The sequence below is a fragment of the Caloenas nicobarica genome, chromosome 8 (genome assembly GCF_036013445.1).
Source record: "Caloenas nicobarica isolate bCalNic1 chromosome 8, bCalNic1.hap1, whole genome shotgun sequence".
NCBI classification, from domain to species: Eukaryota; Metazoa; Chordata; class Aves; order Columbiformes; family Columbidae; genus Caloenas; species Caloenas nicobarica.
The window spans coordinates 7930650-7958171 of record NC_088252.1 but is presented as its reverse complement, the minus strand read 5'-3'; the positions used below and the strand labels follow the sequence as shown (position 1 = coordinate 7958171).

The following is a 27522-nucleotide window of genomic DNA, read 5'->3' as shown; positions in this document are numbered from 1 at the left end:
AGAGCATCTTTTGTTGAGTCTCCCTACATTGTTATTCTAATTGAGTTTACACACTGCAACAGCCTCACTTCTTTATCAGATATTAATTAGGATCTATTCATATTTTTTCATCTTTTGAGGGAGGTTATCGCCTGATCTTTAACAACTCGAAATAATCACATTTTTAATAGAGTTCACATGGCCAAGCCACTACAGAACTGCATGTCTATTCCCTCAGCTGTTGTCATGGGGGGAGGAGAGAAAACAACAAAGGAAAATCATGCTCAGTTTTTCAAGGTATGTTTATGGTAAATAATAATTTAGCTGAGCATCATCAATTCATAGCTTTGTGTAAAATGACTGAGACACAAAGCGTAATGGCATATTCTTTGGTAGAAAACCTGACATCCTGTAACAGCGCCTCATTTTCCATATCTGTGTGTATTTCTTTTTTAACATATATCTCTGAAAGATGGTAGTTTGAGTTGTGACTAAGATTAGAAGAGGTGAGGTATGCATCTCTAATACTAATACAAACATGGCACTTTTAAGGTGCACAAGAGATGATATTATACTTGACACTTTTTGCCATCCTGAAATGCCCCTCTAGTCCACACTGTGATTGATTGACCCTACCTGGAAGTTGTACTTGGCAAAAGGAATTTTAAATATAGTTTAATGACAAGGTAAGGATGTGTTTGAAGTTTGAGTTTAAATGATCCTGTGTTTGTACTAGTTGTATGGTGGCATGAAAAATGCTGTTGGATGTGCATGGGATAGTTGAAGGCAGTGTGCTCTCGTTTAATAGTATTACATCCCTGCTTTGCTTTAGCAGTTCACTGTAGTTCAAAATATGGATGACTGCAGCTGATATAGGCTTGCCAAAGTCCTCTGCTCGAAGCTCTGTGAGTTAGTGTACAGTAGTAAGGATACAGATCTAGGGGTAGACAGATATGTAAACATTTCCATATGCCAGATGTGTACAGGCTCTCATTAGCAACCAGTCTTGGCCTTCTCTAGTTATCATTATCTGCCGGATAACGAGTCTGCATCCAGCTGCCTGGTGGGATGTGGTATATAGGACTCATGCAAAGAGGGCTGGGAGGCTGTGCAGGGGCTGCTGTAGTCCTGCCAGACCCAGCTTTGGAACAACAAGGTTCCGGTGGATGTCAGGCTGAGGTCTGTCATTTCTTGCATGCATTAAAAGATAGAAGGCCAAATTGCTGTGAAGTTGCAGGCGGGTGAGGATTATATACATCTATACGTGTACGCAATGTACACAGTAATAAGCCTCCTCAGGAAATCCCCTCTCCTCTGCAGCACCGCGTCCTGCGTTACCCTGTGGGCTGCTGGTGCACAGGCTGGAGCGGACACTGGCCCCTTCCCCGGGGCCTGGAGAGACCTCTCTGGGCAGGAGCAGGGGACACGCTGCTGTTTGCATCTGGTCCTGGGTGGGTGGAGGAGAAAAAGGAGAGTGCAAATGCATTTCTATTGCTGTCATCACATCCCCTGCTGTATAGGGAGTTTATAACCTGAGCTTTGGTGCTCTGAGTGCCCTGAGTGAAAATAAACAGATTTTCAGTTGAATATAATTTCTTGAAAAGTCCAGAAGCCCCTGGTCTTTCTGAGAGTCCACTTAGCCTGAGCAGTAATGTTCTTAGAAGTCTGGAAATCAGTAGTTTTATTGGTCTTTCACCAAAAAAAATTATTTCACGGTATATAGAAGAATTAAGAATGCAGTGAGTAACTCTTTCTTAGGAAAGCAGCAGTGGCTACCCAAAGCTTTTTCTAAAGGTGTTTGCGGATGGTTTGGTCTTTCCAATAGTTCCTCTTCTCTGGGGGAACTAAAAGCAGCAGGGAAGTAGCATTCAAAAACCTTTCTTCAAAACAGTCCTTACTGAGCACTGGCATTCCTGTGATAGCTGTAATACAATCATTAACTCGTTGCTGCATTGCTGGAAACAATTTTATGAGCAGGACAGGCTCGTTCTGGCATGGTTTTTGCTTTGTGCCTGTCCTGATCAGCCCGGACATAAAAATAGGCCCACATCAGTTACTGAGGTGTGTACAATAGTTCTCATGTTACTGTGACCTGATTTTGCCATGGTGGCCATAATTCATGTTTTCCTATGCTTTATTTTCTTTGAACGGTGACTGATGCTGGTGCTGCAGTTATGCAGAGGTGGGGAAGCCTACTGAGACCTGGTGGCCTTGGGAGCTGTGATATTCAGTACCACTAATCCATTACTCATCCAGATCTCGTCCAGATGTGGGAGATCAGGCAAAAAAGGCTGCTGTAAGCAGGCGAAAAGAAGGGGCTTGGAGGAGGTTGTCCTCTGGTACTTCTGATTTCCATACATTGCCCAAAGAGGAGCACATTTCTTACTAGTTGCAGTTTGTCTATGGGAGCAGTCTTGTTGCAACTAAATAACAAAGCCAAGGGAAACTAATTTAACTTTAAGACAGTCTTCCAAAAGTTCTATTGGAGCCAAATGATCAGCAAATGTCAAAACAGGTGATTAATCTCCTGTTCTTGTGCTTTGTTATGCCACATTGCTAATGAAGCCCTATCAAAACCCCATTAAAACCCGGTGTTAGTTTGCCCTACTTTCAGCTTGGAAGATCAATTGAGCTTTTTCTTTTTCAAGCATCTTTGTGTACTGTGAAAGATGTTTCAGAATCAGTGAGACCCTTAGCTCTAGGTAATGTTTAGTGCTGCCGGTGTCATGTCCTCAGTTGGGCTGCAAGTTTGCCAGGAAAACGATTCATTTACACAAAGGAGAACAATCCAACTCAGTCCACAACTCTTAGCCCTGTGCAGTTAGCAGAAATTAGAATAAATAATTTATACCTGGAAAAAGTTATAGAAAATGCATGACTTACTTTCCCACTCAACAGCTCTGTTCAAAGTTTTTGCCCAAGCACTTTTCAGAGTGGAATTTGGTGATGTTTCCTGGGCGTTCCTGAGATACTTGGCCCTAGGTCAGTCTCTGCTACAGAAAACCCTTTGAGAAAGTATAAATTCCAGTGGAAAATCCCAGAAATTTCCTCGAGCAGCTCTCCCTTGGGACTAATGGTTCTCAGTCTCACTGAGGTGATTCAAGAACTCGTCTTTGCCCCAGTGATGTTTTAGCTTTTAAGCACATCCCCTGTTGGTTAGTTGGCTCAGAGCTGCATTTGCCCCTGTTGTGGAGTGTCATAGACAGTAAAGGAAAAGGAATTACTGGCATATGCTGTGCAAACAGTGTGCAGGCCTAAAGCAATACTAAATTCCAAGGGGATTTCCTCTGACAGATTGACAAGAACTGTAGCTTCCCAACACTGTGCTCTCACACCCTTGGGAAAAACATGTGAAAATACTTAATCTCAAAATTGGGGGAGGGGGAAATATAATCAGACAATTCATGATGGGAAGCCAGGGTGGCATGAGAAGAACCCAACTTGCTTCTGATTCGAATTTGTTAGTTGTCTTTAAACATGTTACCAGGATTGTAATATTCTGGGGACATCATGTAACCCCACTGCATAGGCTATGAGGCCAATCAGAGATCTTCAGAGGACACCTCTGAGTAAGGCTTCATTAGGTAAGTTTTCAAGGGGTTTAAAATCTATATTGGGAGATAGGGGAGGAGGGAGATTCCAGTCACTGGTTGGTAGGAAATGCTTCATTAATATTAAGCTTTAGGTGCAGAAAAACAGAGGAAGTTATTTTTCTACTATCACAGAGGGAAGTAATACCAGTTAAGCCAAGGCCTGCAGCAGAAACATTTACTGGAAATGTTTACATGTTACTTAATACCTTGACATGCATTATTCAACTTGTGTAATATCAGCTGAGGCGGAGCAAGGAGGAATGGCTTTGCAGAAGAGTTTGTTTGCTCCCCATGGAATACTTTCCTGAGCATAGCTGCCTTCTTTGGCAATGAGGTACATTCCAGGAATTAAAAAAATGCTCTTCAGCCACACTTTTATGAAGTGCTGGAATGTGTTCTCTTGCAGAGGTGACCTAACCTTGTCCAGATGGCTCGCCTTTCTCTGAGCAGTGATATCCTGTCAGTCTGTCTTCATTGTAAAGCAGAATTGCAACAAAAGCCCCCTGTGAGCCCTCTCCAAGCAGGGGAGCTACATACTAAATGGTGAAGCCATTTAAATGGATGCGCTTCTCATATTGGAAATGAAAGCCCACTTTCCCTTTCGGAGGTGCATGCAGCAATTGCTCTCTCCTGAGCAAACTACTTAGTGTGTGCTTCAGTTTTCCTCATGCACCTGAAGGACTTTCTGAACTGCAGCCAAATGGGCTGCCCTTGGGGAAAAAGGCAAGAATTTGCTCATGGTAGCAATGTCTCAGTGATACAGTGAAGGAGAAATAGATGGGGAAGCGTGAAGCTAAGCTGGGATCTCTCTGCTTCCCTCTGTGTTTACTTAGCATTCACACAGACAGTAATTTCATGATTCACCTGCTGAATGATTTGTTGCGCTGACAAAGCTGCGATAAATAGCGACTTGGCATCATCTGTATAGTTGTTTAATCTAAAGGCGTATGAGTCATATAAATGAAGCTTTCAGACTTGTTGTGATAGATTGCCAGACAGAGTGGGAGAAACACACACATATTTTGATTTGGTTAATCAATACCTGGAAACGTTGTAAAAAGTAATTTAGCACAAAGCCTGGAGTTTCCAAAAGAGGAAGGCAGGCTTAATTTCTTAGTTTTGAAAGTGATAATACACTTTTCCTCTTATGCTGCAGCTTTTTTTTTTTATTTGGTGGCACCTAGCCAGATTTAGTAACATTAGCTATTGAGGACTAAAAAATTGAGATGATGCACATATATCTCGAAGAAATTTTCTAAAATGTAATTCCTAGAAATAACACAAGTCTTTCTGATTCAGGATGACTGGAGTGTCTAGCAACAAAAGGCTGTGCGGAGCATTGCTTGGGAAGATGTACTGGCATTTTAGGAGTATTCCAGAATCTCTCCTTTGTTGGTTGTTTAGTGGCTGTCAGTAACACTTAATGGGTGCTGTTCTGAAATGTGTCACTGCTGGTTTTTCTGAGGGTGGGTTTCATGGCTTGCGATCACAGGAAGTTAAATTAACAGAACTGTGAGATCAAAGTTTTTCTGTTTGTTCCAGCAGAGCACTGAATATTCTTGGTTCCCACTGACTTCAGTGTGTCTTAGTGACTCTTTTTGCACTGATCTTAGTGTAGAAGAACAGCTTTATAGCAAAACAATGTTTGATATGATTAGACACATGAATTAGTATGAAAGGTTTCTACACACTTGGAACATCCTTAATAAGAAATCTATAAATGCCTTTTGAATGCCTATATGCTAGATATATGTATTTTTGTTAGTCCTTTCAAAAATAGAAACTCATAAGTGGTATTAAAATTGTAACACATTCACCAGGGAGAAGTTCAAACCTGAGATTTTTAAATAGGGTTTCAAAATAACAGTCCATTTGCAGCTGAGAATGTATATTTTTAGAGGAATGATGTTGCATGCATGTTACATGTAAAAATTTGTTATTTTTCTTGTGCTTACTGATTTTGAAAATTTTACATGAACTTTTTCAGTTTGCTCTGATATGTAGGTATCGATAGGTATAGATGTACTAGCTTTCTAGTAGTGTGTAATAAACAATGAGATTAAACTGATCATGTTTCTGCATGGGCTAGTGAAACATTAATGCAGTACTTGTGTTTTACGGCAGCAGTAATATATCACATTTGCTTTTATCTCTTTGGTTTGCACATGACATGTAACTTGTGTGAGAAAAAGAAAGATTTGTGTTTGAGCAAGTCTTTCATGACACGAAAATGGCACATGACCAAATTCAGAAGTGATGTTCACTGTGTACTGCAGGTCACTAAATGTATTTGACTCAAAGGATAACTACATTGGTGTAATTTAGGGGCTAAAGACTCCGTGTTTTCTGGCTCATGGCAGTTCTACACAAAACGAAGGCTTGCTAACCCTGACTTGCACCATTGTGACTGAACAATTAGCTTCTCTAAGAAAACTTGAAAAAACATCAGTTGAAAGTCTTCTGCAAGGCCAAATTCAGAACTAATATAGCATATTTCTTATCCATAGTCATTAAAAAGTGTGATAGATTCAATAGTATTTGTGATCATTATTCATTTTCACAGTTGTTGTATCTGTTCTCAGAATAGCCTTAACAAAAAGGCCAGCTAGAAAATGAATATATAAAGAAGGTCGGAGAGATATGGGTTTCTTTAAACCGTTTGTGTTCCAGTTCCCATAATGAATCTCTTCCTAGTCTTTGCCTCTGTCTGAGAACAGTAATACACCATTAACCCAAGAGATGTAAAACATGCTGTGCTGTGCTTGGAAGGGTGTCAGAAATTCCTCCTGTAAGGATGGGAAGTCTTTTATTGCCTTTTCAATTGTTGGACAGTCTAATCCTAGTACGCATTTTAGCAAAATGGAATTACTGAAGTAATTGTGAAGCTTGAGATTTGATTTTCATAATCAGCATATTGCAAAGATGAACTGGTAACACAGCTGTATCAGGGCAAGTATAGCAGCTATTACACTTGAAGTGCTAACACATTACAACCTGCTGGACATTGAAGCCTATTTTTAGTAAAAGAATAAATAAGCCGGCTGTGCCCTACTTTTTGTTAAAATGTGTCATGGGATCTTTATATTTGATTAGAAAAGTCAGCAGAAATAACACAAGGGAACTCAGTGCCTCATCTAAAAACTGGCAATTCTAACAATCCCGTGCTTCTCTTTATTACAAAAATATGCTAATATTGGGTATGAGGTCAGACCTATAAAGTGGGCAGAGGAGATAACAGCTGGTGGGAGACTTGCCTGTGTTGTGTGAAGTTATATGTGAACAGAAGTCCTGGTTTTATTAGGCACTAGCTATTCAAGATGCTTTCGATGAAAGAAGTTCGTTTTGTATTGATTAATGGAACTATTTTTGCAAAATCTGTGTGAGGAAACTGGAAAAATGAAAAACTATTTAGAGATATTTACATATAAAGAGAGAAAGTAGCAGCAAAATCAGACAGCTTGGAAAAAGTCAGACCTTATTCTTCTTAATTCTGAGCAGTTTTTTTGATCTTCACAGGCTGATATAAGGTGGATGTCCACATACCTCATGAACAAGCTGTCTTGTAAAGTACAGCCATATCTAGAAACCTCTGTTTGCTGTGAGCAGATGGAGAAAATAAGCAGCTACACATACATTTACTATTGTATAGAATTAGTGACAACTAAGTACTTTCAACCAGTTTCTCTACAGATAAGTGATATAAAAAATTGCTGATTTATTACAGTGGAGTTGGCATAGATTGATCAAGAATGCCACCACTTAAAGGTATCTGCGGAAGAGCTCCTGATCCTGGAGTTCCTGTGATTTGGAAGCAATATGACGATGTACCTTCTTGGGGTGGGTTTGCAGGGTAGGGGAGGAGGGTTCAGCTCCCAGCTCTCCCTGGCACACTTGCAGCCTCAGTACAGAGGGACTCTCCAATTCCCCCGGTCCACAACCCAGAGTTAGGAAGCCCGAGAGGAGCAGTTGTGCTCTGTGGGGTCACAACCAAAGCCGGTGCTCCAGAACTTTGGGTTAAGGCCTCTCTCCCACTGGGACCTGCTGCTGCACACCAGCTCAGGCAGCTTGTCTGAGCGGGGCAGAGGGGCAGGAGCTGAGCCCCCTCATGCCTGCTGCATCCATCAGCTGCCCTGCTGGTACTTCTGGTGTGGTACAGTGGCCAGGGGAGGTTGGGGGGTTGAAGAAGAGGCCCTCTATTTCAAGTGGCTTGCATCATTTAAGTTAGGCTTAAAATTTTAAAATGAGAAGCCTCGAACACTGAATTCAGTAGACAGAACTGAACAGTGAAGTGCCAGGATGCTGAACATTTGGGTACTGGTGCTGCTGGCTGTTTGAGGTGCTGCTGTAGGTTTGCCTCTCTGGCTCCCGTACATACGCTGTAAGTTCTCAGAGAACTTCTTCACTGAATATTACACATATTAAATAACTTGGCTTAGCAAAGCACTGCTAAAAGCTGCTTGCTCTTGCTGCAGGCTGTAGCTTCATTAGCCAAATTCAGCATCCGTTTTGTCTGACATCTGCATTTGCAGTCTGGTACTGAATGTCACTCAGTCCATTATTTGCTGCTGCTCCCCCTTCACCGGAGTCACTGTGAGAAACAAAGAGAAGCTTATTATAGACGCACACATGGGTGCAAGTGCAGGAAAAGAGACCAATGGAGTGTACAGACCACCTTTGAAGGAATGTTAAGCTTCCAAAATTGAGTTTGTGTGTTATGCTGAGTTTTTCACCATGCCACTAGCACTTTGAGTGTACTCGGAGAGGCCCTAATAGCAATGGCCAGCTTTGATCTCAGGCGTTGGTCTAACATCTGCAGAGATGGGTGGGGAAGGTCCAGGCCAGCTCTTATTTATCAGCTGAGGCTGTTATGGGATCGTGCTACTCTAACCTAGTACCTGCAATCAGGTATAGACTTAGGTAAACATACTTTTAACATATGGAATTCCTTGAGAATCTCAGAGTATTTCCTTTTTAGAAGCTTAAATATAGACATTGACAGTTAAACCTGATTCTTGTGATTTATTTTTTCTAAACATCTATGTGATTATCTCTGGCTTGAGATAGTCATGCCAAAATTATTTGCTTTTGCTTATTAGCACCTCTTAAATTTCAGTGACTAATGAGAGATTCTGTCCCCCAAATGGTAACAGCCCTACTACCTTAAGCAACAGGGAACATTTTTTTTTGCCTAGTATAGATGAAGGAGGGACTTAAAATGGAAAAGTTCTGTTGATTCCAGATAAGCTATATTTTGAATGTTACAATCCAAACTGGATTTCCTCTAGTGACTACTTAGGAGACTGTCATGTTATTTTTCATACATGAGATGTTCTAAAGTCTTTTATTTGGATGACAGCAGGCAGCACGCTGACAAAGGAATGACCATGCGGTGTAGAGTGACCATTATTCTCTCTACGATTGCTCACACAGTTTTTGAATACAAGTCTTTTTTTTCCTTTTTTTTTTTTTTTTTATTTTAGGAAATAAATACTCATGAGAGATTCTCATCTTATTCTGTATTTGCCACAAAATGTTCCTGTGCATTAACTACCCAAAGCTGATTTGGTTTGTAGATGTTGCCATTGTATCACAGTATCAGACACGAGGCATGTTACTATGAGCATTTAAGTTTTGTAATAAATGATTTCTAAGTGCCTCCTGCCCAGTATTCAGCTGTGTTCTGGATCATTGTCCTTTAGATTTACTAACTTGGATTTTTTTCACACCAGCTTTATCTACATTGGGCCAAACATCCTTCACATGCCATTTTGCACTTGCATGTTCTTTCTCCCTCTGTCCAGGTCCGCTGCCACAGTTCTGTGATGTCTGCAGATACGCAGATGACTTGTGCATTAGTCCCTTACTTCTGATCACTGCAGTGACACAGGGCTAAAATAATGTAAATTCAGAACGATGAAAATGACACATTTTCAAGTGACCAAGAATGTGCCCTAGGTGTACAGCTGTTTCACATGCAAAGACATGACTCAGATACGGCCTTTTCAGACAAAACCCTTTTGTTATACTGAGAACGCATGTAACAATAGCCTGGGGGGGTTGAGAATAATAGAACATTTGTTGTTTTGTAAAGGGGGCAGGAAGAGAATCAAAAGATGAGGAAATTGTAAATTAAAATGATATTTAAAGTCTGAGGTTTTTTTTCCACTGCCACACAGGGTATGAAAACAATTCTTTAAGATGTTTCAATACAAGTTCCGTATCCATATTGCACGCACTGTCCATAATGACTCCACATGTGCCAAGAACATCAATATTATGCAAGTTGATAAACTACAGCCTGAAATATGTTGATAACTACTGATTGAGAGGTCTTTACTCCAACTGCTAAATACTGATGATGTATTTAGAGGCATTAAAACACAAAATGGAAAGGAGATTTGAAGTCAGAGATTACAACCCTACAGAAAAAAATTATGTTAGCAGATTTCATTGAAGTGTATTCACAAATACAGGAGAAATTGACTATACAAGACAATTATTAAGTGCTTGCGACTTTGTGCATGACAAATGCCTCAAGGCATCATTATTCAATTGAAAAGATGGCAGTGTAGGAAGCAGATTTTGAAGTTTCTGGATTGTAGCTCTCTGCCCAATCTAGCAAATCACTCGCATCCTAGTTGATTTACACTTTACAAAGACCGCACTGGATCCTGTAGAACAACAACCTAATGTTGCAAGATCCAGAGTAAATAGCTCTTTTCTAAAAAACATTATCTAGCCTTTCCAGGCACAAAACCATTTGTCATCAGTGAGGCCAACTAGTGAGCCAAAGTTCGAATATCTAGGCCGAGACTATCTGGAACATTTAATGTCAAAACCACAAGTATTAGACTGGTTTGAAAAGTTACATATCTGGGACTTTTTGCGCTACTGGATTTCATTAATACCTTATTTTTCAGAACTGTATTCCAGTAGCAATGTAAACAAAATAGACAAGTGGCTCCATGTGCTGAACTGAACTTCATTATACAGGACACGATCCGTAGAGATGATACGGTCTTTGTATGATCTGTACACTTGCTTGATTAAACCAGTTACTTTCCTTTGCAATCTATTGACTTTTTTTTCCCCACCCCAGGAAGAAGGGAAGTCAAGTGAAGTTACCACACTCCTGCGGTACGAAGAAGGAACATGACGTTCAGAAACAATGCCTGTAGTGCTGAGTGGCCTTAGAACAGCTGGTTTAAAAGCAAGAAGAGGAACTATTAATTGATACAACAGACGGGCTTGGAAGGCAGCTGACACGCGGTAGGCAAGATTTCTCATTAACTTCAGCCCTTCCACTGAGATTTGGCTCGGTGTGCTCACTGTTCATGCAAAACCCCTGTTTGCTGAAATAAGTGGGGAGATCATTGTCCTTCCCATAAATTTCCTGTTAATCCATGTTGTGGTTGGTTAGTTTCTTTGGAACAAACAATTAAACATCCCCTAGATGTTTTCTAATCCAAATTTAATGAATTTTTAGTGCCTTGAGAATTGGTAAGTGAAGCTGGTGAGGAAGTAAATCCATGCATCTTTCTGTTTTCAAAACTGGAGTAACTGGAAAAATGAACAGAGGAAAAATAGACAAGACTAATAGTACGGCATGATTATTAACATGGAGATGTTAAAATATGCATAATATGATCATACTCTTTTTGAATGTGGACAAGGACATGCTACGCCTCGCCCTATTTTCATTAAAGGCAGTAGGAATGTTGCTGCTGATTTCAGTGGGTGGGAACGGGGCTAGCTGCATGCAAAAGTTGTTTCATTACTGTTTACATTCCACCTTGTTTTTCTTTGATTGTGTCTTTTAAGCCTTAGAAAACGACCTACTTTTTAATGTACTAGCTTCAATGCAATTATTCTTAAGAGCTCAGCACCAAGACTCTTAAAATGAGGATGTATCAGGGAAGTCATTGGCTAGGCGATAAGCTGCTATAATGAGGTCTTCCCTGCTGATTTCCAAAAGCCGCTTCGGGAGAGCTGCTCTTTGATGAGCCCTTTTCAGTGTGAGCGCAGGCGGTTCGGTCCGCTGCCAGCCGGCGGGGGCTGTGGAGCCGCAGGCTGCGGGGCGCCTGCGGTGTTCGCGACCACGCGTGAGAAAGGCGATGCGGGAGTGCCGAACAGGAGGGGGAATGAAACTCCTCCTGACTAAGCGGGGCTGGCAGGCGGCGGGAGCGGGCGAGTCCTGCTGTAGCTCGCAAGTGGGGTTTTCGCGCGGGGCTCCGCGGCCCGGCTCGCGACGGGACGCCCGTCGGGCGCTCCCCCTCGCTGCCAGCCCCGCAGCGCTGGCCGGGTGCGGCCGGGGCCGGGCCGTGGGGGCCCCTCGCCGCCGCCGCCTCCGGTCCCCACGGGAAAATGGGCCCGGGAGAGCCCAGCAGGGGCGGGGACGCGCCGCGCGATTGGCCGCCGCCTGCAGTTTGATACCGAAAGCTGCGCCCGGGTTGGCGGCCCGCGCCCAGGGGGCGGAGCGGGGCCCGAGGGCGAAGCGATTGCCAAGGTAACCCCGGCGCCCCCGCCGTGCCCGCGGAGGAGGCGGCGGCAGCGCGCGGCGCGGCCGTTAGCGGTGGCGGCGCGAGGGAGCGGGCTCCCGCTAGCGACAGCGCCGCCGCGCTGGCTGGGGCGCGGCGCGGGGGACGGCGCCGGCCGCTGCCCGGACAGGTGCGTGTGCGCGGGCAATGCGGGCCGGGAGGCTTGGGCGGCCCGAGTCGACTGTGCCGCGGAGTGCGCGCCGCGCTCCGGGGCGGGGGACGGGACGGACCGGTGGGGCACCAGGTCTGCGTGGCAGCGGGGGTGCGGCGGGGCTTCCCCTCTGCCCCCCACCGCCGGGTCGTTTCGGTCGCTCCCCGCCCCGCGCCGCCGAGCTCCGGAGGAAGGGGGCACTTCTCGGCTGCCGCTCGTTGCGACACGGCAGTTGCTCAACCGAGCGGGGGAAGGTTTCGGCGGGCTGCGGAGGGGGGTGCGGGGCCCGGGGCGGGCGGCGGCGGCCTCGCGGAGCGGGCGGGCGCCTTTGCGCGCGGCCGCGCCGCGAGCCGGCGTTGTGCAGGAGCGCGCGGCGGGAACGGCCGCCGCAACAAGTGGCTCCCGCGCCCTCGGGCCCGCGGGTCGCTGCGCCGCCGCCCCGGGACTCGCTGCTGCGCCGCGCGCTGGTTGGCGTCCCGCGCGGCCTCCGGGCTCCCGCGTGCCGGGCGCGGGCGGCGCCGCCTCGTGCCACCTCCGGTGCGGCCCGCGGGGCAGCGCCTGTGCGGCCCTTCCGCAGCCGCGGGGGCTCCGCCGCCACAGGCTCGGCGGCCCCTCGGGCGTTCGGCGCCTTCTCCTCCGCGAGGTTCCGCCGGACAAGCTTGGTCTTCGCCTGGAGCCTGGTGACTTTTTCGAATGTATCTTTCCAGGCTGGGAACTCTTAGTGCTCGCTTTGTGATTTTTAACGTGGCGTTTAGGTTACTCGATACTCCTGGCTGGTTTTAGCTAAGTTTCCGAGCACTGTTTTCCTTCTGAACCACAGGAATTTGCATGGAAAGCCGCGTTTGTGGAGTGCATTTCCAGTCAGATGCTCACTGCGCAGCCCGGAGGGGGCAGTGCGCAGAGCGGTCACTGGCAGCGTGCTGTCTTGTATGCTTTCTGAAGTGACAACTAAAGTCTGCCACAGATGAGGACTTGTTTCTGTGTAAGGGAGAGATAAATCTTGATGAGTCCTAAAGAGTTCCTAGGAGAGAAGCAGAAACCTTTCACGCCAGAACCGCTGGTCTGTCTCGCTGTAACACGTGTGCTCACAGACTGATGCTGCATACATTCCAAACTCAAGGAAACTTAAGTGTTTTTTTTGCCAGAACCTTTCTGCGTTTACCAACTTTTCTTGTCACCAGATACAATGATGAGTTTATTTCATTGGGACTGGTAAGTGTAGCCAAAGGAAATGTTATGTACTGAGTCAATGTTGCTGTTACACTGTCGATATTGAACTTTATTTGGGCTTAGGAAGTTTTTGAAGCTGGGCATTACTAGAAACCCCAGTAACACATTATTTATGTTTTCAGGACTGTAATTTAGGATTTGAAGTTCTGTGAATATGTGAAGGATGTCATACAAATTCAGTCAGCCTGCGGTTTGCAGTATTAGCTAGAGCCTCCCACAACTGTGGGTCTTCAAAAATTAATTAAAGGTGAGATAACTTACTTTTAGGAAAATTGCTTATGAAGAAATGTTGAATATCCATACACTTGTCAAAGGGTTGCGAAGTCTAGTGGAATGCATTAAGATGGCCAGGGAATCAATCACCAGGCACATTGGAAACTGTCAGCTGGAAGCTTCACACTGACGATGGTTTTCCAGGCTTTGGAAGATTCATGCCAGGAAGCAGTGCTTTTCATAGAGTTAGAGAAAGAAAAGAATTGTTGAACAAAAATTCTTTGGTAACTGGTTTTTTTGGCCTTTTTAAAAAGAATATCAGGGATATTGGTAACATCGAGAATGTTTTGTTGTGAATTGACTTGGAAATGTGTTTGGGTGGGTTTGCAGCTTGTAAATAAACATTTTATATATATATATTTTTTAAAAGGAACTTCCTCCATACATGGTCCTAAAATATTTTTGTCGATGTCCGTTTAAATATCTGGTTTTCTTCAATAAAAATCACTTCCGTTAAGTCAGGTTTCACTTCCTTGGAATATCTGATGTCATAAATTTGTTGGTTCTCCAATTGTCTCTAGACTTTTGGCAGAACTCCAAATTCTAGTGTAGGAAAGCCTTAAAGAAAAAAAAATTCTTTTTTTGATTCGCGTAATATAGTAAAGAGAGAATGTACCCTGTCTCTCCTCCGTGATTTCACTACTCTGCTACTCCTTTCCTATTTTTGGAAGTTGAACCTAGAGGCGATAGGCTTGTGAAATGTTGCATGCTTTTTAAAAAGTTTTTGTGTCTGCAGTATGCTCTGTTTCACAAATGTGAAATTTTAAAACAAAATGCAGTAAAAATACAAGCTGTCAAGATGTTATGTGTACACCAGGAGGGTGCAGGAAAAATACTAACTGTTATTGTTTAGAGACTGGGTGGAAATGCATGCTGGTGTTTTGGCTGTTTGGCTAGAAAGCTGTTTCAGTGACCAGAGGGAGAGAGTTTAAGTAGCATAAGTGCTTTTTTCATAGATCTAGAGATACATATGCAAGCTTTGCCATTGGTTCTCTAGAAGGTGCCACTGGTTAACTTATCTGAAAATAAATACTAGGTTGTTGGGCTGTGGAATGTGGCATTGTATTTTATGCAAGGTACATGGGGCTGCTTCAGTTTGAGGTGGACTTTCTGACTTGCCATGCTTGGTAGCAGCAGACCGTTAAACTATGAAGTTAACCCTTTTTCACAACTGGCAGTTTCTGTGAAAGCAGTCCTGGATAGAAAAATCTGAAATAACCATCATTTTCACAGTTACATAGGAAAGCTTGCCTTTTGGGGTTTTTTTTAGTGTATATGTGTTTGTACTCAAACTGATACACTTGGAATATTGACACACATGGTGCTACAGACTACATCTCAAATCTCAATTCTTGCCTCAGAATAGGAGGACTTTGAATCACAGAGGGCTAAAAAAATATTGAGTATTAGTGTCCGAGTGGGTTAAACAATTTGTTTTGTGGCAGTGCTGTTAGTCCTCACAGTCACTAGCCAAACGAAAGTTTCAGTGTGTTTTATTTTGATAACTCAATGAGATCTGGTGGCAAAAATAATCTTGCATTAGAAATTTAGCAGTTTTCTAAAATTAATTTTCAGAAATTGGAGTTGTAACTTGTAAGCCGGTGGTTTTGCTTTGAGTTGGCAAGGTGTATACTTATGGTCCAGATTAACAGCAGGTAACAAAGTGGTGTTTCTGTCAGCTATCACAAATGGGAGAGCCTGCAAGGTTAAGGTTACATCTATTTGTATAATGCCTGAAGTACCAGTTAGTTCATGTGCAAGGTTGACCTATCTGTTTTACAATCTATCAGATTTACATGGGTAAATCTTTATATCTCAACCTTTGGTGGAAATAAATTCAGGAATGTGGTTCCATTTACATATGTTAAAGTTGCAGAGTGAGGCCCTCATATGCAAATGCTTGTGGATATGTAGCTACCAAAATAATTGAATTTACATAGTGGTTTCAGAAGATTAAAGAAACAAATAGTGGTGCTGATGTGTCAAAAAAAAGCTTCCTTTGAGAATTAGGTTGGAGCAATTATACTGTATCTCACTGATAATTTTGTTGAGGGGGCATGCACATTGTTTATTTGTTTCGGTTTTGGCAGTTTTAGGTAACCAAAGTTTACTAGCATGCTACAGAGTATGACCTTTGGTTAAACTGGTTGTATGCAAATAGAGGACCCACACTGTCCTCAGGTACAGTCTTTGCTACTTCTACTTCAAGGCTTTCACTGTTTGGCCATGGGGGAAGAAAATGACCCAAATATTTCTCAGTTGCAATAAAAAGGGGAAAGAAAGGGGAGGGGGCGGTGTTGGAGGGGAAGGGAGGAGCTGTGAGAACTTTGATTATTCGCTTTCTTATCTTGGATACTCTTGACTTAAAATTGTGAATTAATTGAACTCAGGAGTAATTTTGTGTCTTCGGAGCTAAATCTACATATATAGAAATATTTTTTCTATTTACTTCAAAAAGAGTATAAGAATGATGAGTACTGTAATTTTTCTCTTGATGCAAAGTATACTTAATGTAAATTTGCTACTTAGAGCTTGCTTCTGTTTCTTTCAAAATTGTTAAACACATTTTTGATAATGTTGCATTAAATTTTCACTGTGAAACTGAATTGTAAAGGGTACTCTTCTGTTTCCAGAAAATCTTGCTATTATTTGCAATAGCTGTTCTGATTTTTAGAATAGCTTTGTGAATTCTATATCAAAATATCTGAAAGGAACTCTATCAGAGATATCGGTATCTAGTTTTATGCTTGTGTAACTTACCTTGTGTTGCTGTAATGCTGAACAGCTTTGCTTCCCATGTTAAGCTGATAAATGATTTTTGCTGCTTCACTTTTTTGTTTTGTTTGTTTTTTAAACAGAAAATTTGAACAAGTGAGGTATAGTTCCTTGGGACAGGGAGGAGTGAGTTGAACTGATGGGATAGATCTACCTCTGAAAATAAAGCACTTCTAAGAGATCATGAAGAATTGTGAATATTGCACATAAAATAGAGCTATAAATACACTTTTTTTCAGAAACCGACAATTGATTCAGAAAGAAATGCTCTGTAATGGAAGAAAAAAATAAATATTGTCAGTTTAATTTTTGTACCTGTATGTGATGGTATCTTTCTTCTTCCTATGAGTTTAGTCATAAGAGGGGAGGAGGTGACAACCCTGTGATTTCTAATTTTTTTTTCTGAGACCCAAGTAAGTGGTGCATTCTCATTACTGTCTTTTGAAGTTTGCTTTTGGAGACTACCAAGAGTTTTGACTGAGGAGTCTAAACTTCTTTTCACAATATTCTTCTGAGGCTTTTGTTCCCAGATTTCTTGTATCCAGAGGAGAAAGCAGAGGCTTTTGTTCATGCATTAATTTGGAACTCCCTGGGGAGCTTGAACGTTTGGTGTCACTTTGACTCATTCCTGTTCTCCCCCTGCCCCCAGACACTATATATCCACCGGATTTAAAGGGAAAAAAACCAAACAAACGAAACGCAAATGAACCAACAACAAAACCCAAAAACCAAATCAAAACACCAAACAAACAAAACAACAACAACAAACTGTAAGAGGGTTCAAAGATGAGTTAGATGAGGCGAGTTCTGAGTTTGCATCAACTGGCAGCGTGTGCAATAGCTCATTTGGATATTAGAGGCAGCTAAATAGTTCCGTGGAAGTCATGGGAGTGTTTGTGGTTTGTGTTGTCAGTTAACAAGAATTAATAAGAATATTAGTGTGTCTTTGGTTTTAGGACGCTGTTGTTATGAGGCATTTGCTAATTTCAGAGTTTCTGAAAGTCCTTTCTCTGAATGCACAGAAGATATCTTCAATGAAGCAATGAAGTATTTTAAAAATAAGCATAAGAATAGTTGTTATGCTTTTGTGTGGAATGTGCAATAACTGTCATTCTGTAGGATCAACCTGACATTTTAAGAGGCTCACAGTCCTGCTGTCAAGTGGGTTTGCGACAGATCTAATGAGGAAGACTTGTGCTTGTCAACAGTTACAGAGTACTAGAAGCAGTTTGAAAATCAGAGTGGGTAGATGGTTTGGAGAATATTGTAAAAAGTTGCTAGAAAATAAAATAACCGGTAACGTTTGTAGTGCTTGAGATTCTTGTGGTAGCAATCTATTGAGCAATGTCTGGTTTATATTTCGTAAATAACGCGCTTGGGAGATGGATTTTGATATCATTGCATTATTTTGTTTTCTAAGAACAAAAGGTGATATTTTGAAATGTGCTGTATTATTTTGAGTTAAGAAATTGATGTATGTGAATATAGAATGCTAATAACAGAACAATATAGAGCATACCTGATTTTAAAAACTGATTACATTTGTGTCACTACAAATAATGCCCAAAAAGACTGCTTTCAGGTAGCGCAGTATGATGGTTTTCTGTCAGTGATACGAATATTGCTGTTGAGTGTTGTGTGTCCTCCAGCCAGCTGTGAGTTAGCTTGTGGTTTGTGTATACACACATGGGCACAGGCACAGAGGAGAGCCAGGTAAACAAGGGTAAATGTTGTTAGTAGAAACTCAAAGCTAAGTACAAAGTTGATGTGGTAGAAAGATGCACATAAAATGTTATTTAAAAATCATATTGGCTACTGTATCCCCTTCCTGCCTGGCTTCATGAGTCAAATTCCTTCCTCTGTTTTTGAAAAGCACCTTGATCTTTATGCCTGTACTTTTTTCCACTTCACCTACCTTTCAGTATTCCTGTCTTTTGTGGGATTTTTAAACCTTTTTTTTTTTTTTTAATCCTATGATCTGTCTTTACATTTACTACTCTTGGCTTATTCCTTCTCCCCAGATCCCAAATTATTTCCTTCCCAACCCAAAGAAATTAAGGACCTGTGCGTTAACTATGTGAGTCCTCACTCTGTTAAGTGTCTTGTCTTTTTGGACTGCTGGTTCTTGGGGGCACAGGCTAGTTCCTTACTGTGCCCTGGAGAGCCCTGTCCTGAGGATGCATATTAGAAATAATTTATGTTTGACAAAGTATTCTATTCTGTCAAATGGAATCTGCAGAAGAAAAGAGTCTCTGATGACAGCTGTGGGAGGAAAGGAAAGCAGCAGTGACAGATGAGGTCCAGGCTAGGAAATGAGCAGACTGCCATGGTGAGGGCTCAGTGGTCTGGGACTAAAGGGACATGGGGGAGACGTGGGGGCTGCTGTGGTAGGACTTGTGATGCTGGGAGGCTTGCTTTTCAATACTCAGTGTTTCAGTGCTCGAAGAGGGCTCACAATATTGTTTGTTCTCTGCTGGTGTTGGGATGTTGATTTATTTTTTTTTCACATCCCTTTTGGACTTAAATGGGTGTTGCTAAGGGGCGCAAGGCCTTTGGGATTCTCCATTGTGCATGGTGATCTGAAAATCAAGTGACAAGCCATAGGACAAGAGGAAATGGCCTCAGGTTGTGCTGTGGAGGTTTAGATAGCATGTTAGGAACAATTTCTTCATGGAGAAGTTTGTCAGACATTGGAACAGGCTACCAGGGAAGTGGTGGAGTCACCATCCCTGAAGGTGTTTAAAAGACGTACTTAGTGATCGACTTCACAGTGTAAGGTTAACAGTTGGAACTGAAGATCTTGTAGGTCTTTTCTGACCTAAGTGGTTCTGATTTTATTCTTTCAGTTTTCTTATGTCAGGTTCGAATGGGAGTTTCATGTGAGTCTTATATGCACCATGACATTAGGATTGAGACATAGTATCAGGAGGTGAAGAATACTTGTCTGCATCTGCCAACATATTTTAAATTATTTACTCACAGTAATAATTTAAGTGTGAAGAGGTGTGTGTATGTGTGCGGAGAGGAGCTGTCTTGTTTTTCTTTTAATGGGAGGACTGTATTTAGAAATCTGTGATAAATGTTGACTGGAAAGTGACTAGTAGCAGTTGCTGAACCCTCTGGAGTGAAGAAAAGCATCGTTAGTCTGGCAGGTTGTCAGCAGCAAATGGTACATTAGTTTTTGGCACAGAACTCTTGCTAGCAAAAAAAGAGGCTTTCCTTTCTGTTGTTAATAATAAAAATGAGGAGGGACTGATTATCTGTTCTCAGCAGGCTGATATTGTTCAGCTTCTTTTCAATATCCACGTAAAACAAACTCAATGCTTTTGACAAAAGCACTTTTATATTTTATTAAAAATAAAAACATACTTTCTGATATCCTAATGATCTGCATCCCTCTACATAACCAACTTTTCTTTAATAATTTTATTATGATTACAAACTCTATGTAATCTATTGCAAAATTTCAAATGTTATTTAAAGATGAAGATATACCACTTTTAAGATGTGTATTAAACTGTGTGGAATATGGTGAATCTTCATCCTAGGCCAGTTTTATTTCCCTAGCACTTCAGAAGCACTGTTTTACATCTACTACTAGTGGTAGTAATATAAGGAAGTCCTATTTTTTAATTAAAAATGTTTTTCTACAGTTGAATTAGGTAATATCTAGCTATGCTGAAAATTTTAGTAAGCTCAACATGATGATTGCAATTGATTTCTTACCTGAGCAATAACAAAAGCATTTTTCTTTACTGAATTGTTGCTCTAAGTGTTAGGGTACTATTTTTTAATACTCAATGTGATTCTGCCTAAGTTCTTAGAGTTCAGCTAACATAAGTACATAAAAATTGTTTATTTTTATACAGTAGTCTGTTTTGATAACTACAGTAATTTCAAGTTCCTTGGGGTGCTGTAAATAAATCTGGTGTATGAAGAGCTACAGTGATTAAGAATAGCAGGAAAGTACTGCATAAAAAGGAAGGGTTATTTAGTAGGAATTGAATTCTTCAGCAAAAACAAGATTTGCAAGAATATAAATATGTAATTTAAAAAGTTAGAAGTAATGTTAAGACCACAATCAAGTCTTTTCCTCATCAGTTCTCATCTGAATTTGTAGTAGTTTCATCAAGATTTGCAGCAGCTCTGTATTTTTGGAAATCGAATGCGCATATTGAGTGCTTTCAGAATTTCTGTCACTGGAAATATACTGAATTGCGACTCACTTTGTATTCGATTTGCTGTTAACCGCAAAATGACAAAAGTCTTCATCTATTTCCACTTTTAATACTAAGAACTTTTCACTTTCAATTTTTTCCTTTATTCCATTTTGTTTGACTTGAAAGCTTCAACATTCATTCACTTAAGTGAGAAATACTGTGGGTAATGCAGTGGCTAGGGATTTGTAATAATTAGATTCTGTTTCCAAGCCTGTTTTCATCTGTGCGTTGGGGATGAGGTCGTTACTTTTTTCTTTCTTTGTTGTCTTTGCTTGGTAAACTTTTCTTGTGTTTATGTCCTTGAACATACATAATGTCAACTGTCTTGGACCTTGAAGTATGTGAGATGCTACTTCAGGATAAACGCAAACACTTAATTAAAAAATACTTTGTAGCAGCTCTGGTGGTTGAAATGGATAGCAAGTACGTTTTATGTGCTTTCTATTAGGATGGAGAGAAGATAAATGTATTTTTAAGTGGTCCCATTTAAAAAAAAATCCATTTGGGTGGCCACATAAAATCATCCTAGCTCATGTGCAGCCTCACTTTGCCTAGTATCTGTGAGAATGCTTTTGTTGAAAGAAAATCTCCTTTATTGTATTAAAAAAGGAGAAATTATTATTAAAAGTAGGTAGAAGCACTGTAGTATAACAGCTAAAGTATTTTTAAAGCATCATATTAAAAGATTTAAAAGTTAGAATCTTTAGTGTATTGTTGTCATGGGAATAGAAATTTGAGTGATTAACCCCCTTCTATTTATAGCTGTTTTCTCTGAGTTAATGTTCCTGTTCCAGTTAACTTCTAGGTAAATTTTACGAGAAGGCAAAGCAATTCTTGCCTTAGTGTGTCACTGCAACTAATCATTTCAGTGTCCTCAAGTTACTTTCTTTTTAATGTGAATTTCACAAGTCATGTTGCTGTATTTTCAGATTTATTTGTACTTTGATAGCTTGTCAACTTTTATTGCATGCAACTACAGAATTTAAAGAGGCCTTCAGCGTTTGTTGGTTCCTTTTGTCTTCCCATCGCTACTTGCTGATTTTTAATCACTGGTTAAGACTGATCTTCTGGGCTTATTGGCTCATGAGAATGAGAGCTGCAGGCTGTGTGTGCTATACCAATAAAGCTGGAAAGGGCCAAACCTAATATATACCAATTATTATGAAAATTTTCCACCCACTTGATGCCAAAAGTTGCTTCTTTGTCACTAATTTAATTGGGGCTTGTTGGCCAGAAAAGGAGCATGCTACTTTTACTATGCTTTTAAACTCTATTTGTGGAGCAATGAAGGGTATCTACCTGTTTAATGACAGTTTTCTTGAAAAACAGACAGTATGGTTGGTTAGACCCCTTATATAAGGAGGAGTCTTCAGAAACAGCAGCATTCCTGAAAATTTCAGCTCAAGCTTCTACATTTTGGTGATTAACAGACCCAGCTAATCTGTAGAAAGATTTCTTAGGGTGCAGTGGCAAATGAAATGGTGTGGTGTTTAATTTTCTGTTGTACTGTGATGTACTTTTTTCCTCCTGTGATTTACTTATGAGAAGTAAAACAGGATTATAGAGGGGCTTTGTTTTCTTTCTGACTTATCATGGGACAGAATTTGAAAGAAGTTAAGGCAAATATTTTTCAAGTCTTTCCTCAAGACTTGTACCCCTTGGCAAACCACACTTGTACTGTCAAGTGTGATGGTGAGAAATTTTTATCATGGTCAAACTACTATTGTTTGTGTGAAAACTGAAAAGCCTTTGCTTTCAATTTGCAAGAGTCAGTTTTTTATTTCTGATTTCATGGCATATTTGAAGAATTGCTTTCTTAAGTACAAATGCTGCTGCTCCAGCGCTCTCCTATGTGCCCGGGTTTATATAGCTTGTATACTACTACCACTATTACTGTTGTTTGGAGTTTCTTTGCACCTTGCTGTTCATGGCTTATCTCAGTGTGAGGAATTGCTTTGCAATTTGATTATCTTGAATATAGAATTAATCTGGTTAGAGCAGTTCTATTCACCATAGCATCTACGATACTAAGGGTCATTCACCTGTGTTAGAGATCTGCCAAGCAGCCTGCTCTCTTCATGGAAGTAGCTTATTTCTCAAGTATTTCGGTGCTCTGTTAGTGCTGCTGTCACGCGGGGTCATAGTTGTTGGTACTCTTAGTGTGAAATTCTCTGAGGGGAGTACACATGGCAATCACTGAAAAGGGTACTTAGGGCAAGTTACAGCTCTAGTACTGCTATAGCTCTGTTGCTTCTCAGAATATCGAAGTAAATTTCTCACTGCAGTGTTCCCTGATGCCATGCAAAGCTTTTACTTCTGTCAGAAATAAGGCTACAGGAAAGATAGTTCTTTACTGGAAGCTTTTAATTAATGAAGGAAGCTGAAAGATGCCATATAGTCTGAATGACTATGCTGAGCATTGCAGGTGATGAAAATTGAGGGTTTGAGGGTGTGGTTTTTTGTTTGTTTGTTTTTTTACATCAAGTGTTCTGTAATTTTAGGTGGTATGTCTAAAAGCTGTGTAAAACATCTGAATACTATTCAAATCTGACTTTTAGATCCAAATCCAGATTTAAACTATTGATTTGATGAGAAGAGAGTTGTCATCTTTTTTTTTTATTTTCCTCTCTTTAAACCAAGCACTCCGCTGCTTCTAGCCGGCGAGTTCTACAAATTTAGGGTTCTTAAATTATGTAATATTATGAGTTGTCATGCTGAAATGGTGCTGCTTTTTTTTTTCCCGAAAAAAACCCCAATCCTCGAAATACCCACCCAAACCCAAAGCAGTCTTCCATGAGTAGAGCCTGGTAGCCGCATGCTTGTTAAGTTATTCTTCCTATTATTGATATGTAGTAACTGTCATAAAGAAACCTAAGTAAGTTTATTAATATGGAGAGGAATTTAAAAAAATATGTTGGTGAAGCTAGGAATTACTTATCAGCTCTAAGAAGACAGAAGCTTTGGTAGACGTACACTTTTTTCTTTTTAAATAATGGATGTACCACATGAATGAGAAGATTATAGAACTTTTATGTAAAGAGGCATTAAGGGAGACAGTCTACCAATATATATTGCATTGCAGCTTTTATGATATTAATGGAAAAATATTTAATGGAAGGGGTAAAATAATCTTGCTATAAATATAATATTAATGCAAAAGATTATATTGGAACCTGGGAACTTGACTGTTTAATTTTATATAGAAAATTTGATCTCAAAATCACTCCCAGATACATTCTATATTTCAAACTGTGCATGGATTTCCATTGTACTGCCAATCTGAAATTCATACTTAAGGGCTAGAAGGAATCACAAAGCTGCTGTCATTTCAGTGTTTCAGAAGAAGTGCAAGAATTAAACCCGAACCCCAAATTTGTATTCAGGCTTGCTATTAGTTTTCTGTTCAGTTTTGCCTGTTTTTCCTCACCCCTTTAAACGCGTATCAGGTTTGCTGTTGAGCGGCTAATACGAGCAGGAGGGTGGCTGTCCTTGCTTTCTTCAAACTCTGCTCATCTCGCTTCCACGTTCCGCTAGTGATGCTCTCCCTCTCTGTTCTGAAACACAGTTGAGGTTCTTGCTGGGTTTCCATATGCACACTGAGAATCTGAATTTCCACATTCTGGCATATAGCATGCAGGTCCTTTGATAATACCCTGAGTTTTCAGCACTGGAGTATGAGGCAATAGAAGTCTCACTATGTGACAGAGGAGAGAGTAAGAGCGAATTAAAATGCAAAGTGTTTCATTACCTAAAAAGCTTAATAGATTTGCTGTTGAGTGTGAGGTGTAGCTGAAGGTAAACTCTGTCTGTTAGATGCTTGAATTTTTCTTTCATCACAAGAAATATTGTTAGTATTATAAATATTACAAAGTAATCACTATATTTAGTATTTACTATATTTATTATATTTTACTGGCGACGAAATAGCATTGATATTTCTCCACCCTTTGGAGTTTGTTTTAATCATAAAGAACACAGACTTAGGTATCTGGAGCATAGCGGGAAGTAACTTTACAAAAGGGCTCATAACAATTACTGAAAAATTGTTTAGTCTTGCTTAACTCTGCTAATGTGTTCTCATTTACATAAAATTAAGTAAGCACAGAACAAAAAGCAGAATTTGGGAACTAAGTAGAAGTAAATGTGCATAGTTTCACCATATTTGGCATTTAACAGTGTGAATAGGAAGTGAAACATCAGCATGTGAAAGCAGTGAAGAAAACAGACTACACAGAAGAGAGAAGAAGAAACAGAAGTACTGAGTTGTTCTATTAATAATGTTTCAAGTAACTAAATAATTGTGATAAGATCTTTGGAGAGACAAGATGAAGACTCAGTACTTTATTGCTCTGTTTAAAATGCAAATAAATATTTATTAATTTAGTAACTTTTGGGCGCCATCAGTAGGGGTTTTTGCCGTGTTTTTATATCTATGACACACTGGTGAGTAGAAAATGTATCAACAATAAGGGCCATATTCAGGTATCCTGAATTGGGAGGAAATGTCTAGTCAGCGAGAGCTGTGCACCTGAAGTCTTTCAGAGTTTAAGCCAATCAGAGGGAAATCATGGAGAAGAACTTCATAAACTTTAGAATTCTGAAAAATGGCCTTGATGTCATTAAATGAACATAAGATTTCTTTATCAAAAAATGGTGTCGAGGTAGTTTTGTTCCCTAACAAGTCCTTGTGTTCTGTGTTATACCCAATAATTAACTTAGCTTCGAAAGTAGGTTTTAAAATAAAAGTAGGAGGCATAATTGTGGTGTGATATAGGACTGAAAAAGCCAGTGCTTCACTGACATCTCGCTGGTACAGGAATTGTTGTGCTGCTGGCAATTAATGCCCCCTTCTTCGAGACTTCTGTTTTCAAATACTGCTTTAGATGTAATGAAAATCCATGCAGAACCTGTTTTAAAATTATTGCTTGCAATCTCTATTAGTATTCTGAAGGATTAATTTTAGTAGTACGATTGCAGACCAGTTGACTGGCAGTTCATTAGCTCCTGCAGACATCTCTGTAGATGTCACAAGGGCTTGTACAGGGTGGTGGATTTGTTTGCACCTGCCTGAACTACTGCTCAGTGGTTAAGTTAGCTCAGCCTCAAGCCTTTGAGCTTCATACTATGTGTGTGTCTGCATGTGTGTATGCATATAGTTATGGATTTCTTGGAAGAGGAGCACTGCTCTGTGACCATGGCTTCTAACTCTTCACTTGTGTAAGCCAGATTTAGTGAACCAGATTTAGAAAAGCTGCTGCACTGGCCTGGAGGTGTAATCTGTGGGCTCTGGGAGGAGATGGGGGAACTTACATCTTCACTTGGCTGAGTGTGTTCAATCTAAACTATTCCTCTTTTTGTCACCAGCTTTGAAGCTACTGAACCAATGGGATAATCACTTGTGGCCTAAACTGGATTGGAATTGGAAATGAGCTGGAAAGCATTACTCATTTGACTCTGTGTTTATGCATCAATATAAAGCAAACATAAGCACTTGTTCATGAGTCATCTGAAATCACAAAAACACTGCTGTTCTTATAAAATGGTCACACGCAGCCTAGAACTTTGTGCTTTTGACCTAGGGTATATTCTCAGATCTAGTACATTCTCCAGCCCAGAATCTCTCCTAGGATGTTTTGGTATTCTGCAGCTGTTGTTATAAGTTATTGGCACTGGCAGCCAGCCCTGTGTAATACTGAGCACATTTGTAGGGTCTCCCACTTAAACAGACTTTGCTAATGTTGATTTCAGCATATTCACATCACAAGAATGATCGGTTGCCTAGCAGAATGAGAGCGGAAAAAATTGCCATCTACTATAGTATTTTTTGTTTGTTAAGCTTCAGTATTAGTGATGTGTTCCCCTCTGTTTTGCCCAGGAGCATTTCTTTTGAAGGTGACAGAGCAGAAGAAAAACAGTTGAATCATTGAGGGACAATAAAAACAAACAAGGTTTTCGTTTGTCGATCCTAAGTTGTGCAGGTGATCCCTTGCCATCTGGAACCATCCGTCCTTTGCTCCTTTAGTTGAAGGTCCTTCATTTTCCAGTGCCAGTAAGAATCCTGAGCCTTTTGCTCTTTTATTGACTGTATTGTAAAGACAAAAGTTTGTAATTTGCCTCACAACTTCAATCATATTGACTTCAAAACTACAGGGAGTAGGAGGATTACTGGGTGACTTAACCCTGAACACCATCAGGAGAGATCACTCTGAAAGAGGGATCCTCTCCCCCTCCCCAAATTAAATTTAAATGTCAGTAACTGATACCCTGTTAGAAATCAGTATTTTCAAAATCAAGAGTTGATGAAAGCTTGCAAGATCTTTTTAGTATTGTCTTGCAGTTCTAAGCTGAAAGGAATTCAGTAGGGTGTGTAACCAAGCAAAAAAAAAAAAAAATCATAGAATTGTTTCTGTTGGAAGAGACCCTCAGGATCAACAAGTCCAACCATAACCTAACCTAACTCTAGTACTAAACCATGTCCCCAAGAACCTCGTCTAAACGCCTTTTAAACACCTCCAGGGATGGTGACTCCACCACCGCCCTGGGCAGCCTGTTCCAATGCCTGACAACCCTTTCCATGAAGAACTTTCTCCGAATATCCAATCTAAACCTCCCTTAGCCCAATTTATTGTAAAGCATATTAGTATGTGCTTGTGTGAGTATAAGTTTCTCTTAAATAAGCCTGTTGGGCACTGAAGGGGATTTCACAGAGGTTCACTCTGGGCAGAGTGAACATGACTTCACTGGGGGGTGATTCATAGCAGTTG

The 27522-nt window shown here is 40.8% G+C and overlaps 1 protein-coding gene across 2 annotated transcripts in view; it reads left to right on the top strand.

Annotated features, from left to right (window-relative positions):
- PIK3CB (phosphatidylinositol-4,5-bisphosphate 3-kinase catalytic subunit beta) overlaps positions 1-27522 on the top strand; it is a 101761-nt gene that overhangs the window by 9445 nt on the left and 64794 nt on the right. Inside the window, exon 2 of one of the 2 annotated variants that reach the window (XM_065639836.1) lies at positions 10672-10841. The gene's annotated coding sequence lies outside the window, so the exon portion shown is untranslated. Of the gene's footprint in view, positions 1-10671; positions 10842-12156; positions 12240-27522 lie in introns of those variants that run through there. The other variant, XM_065639837.1, reaches the window with a different exon arrangement.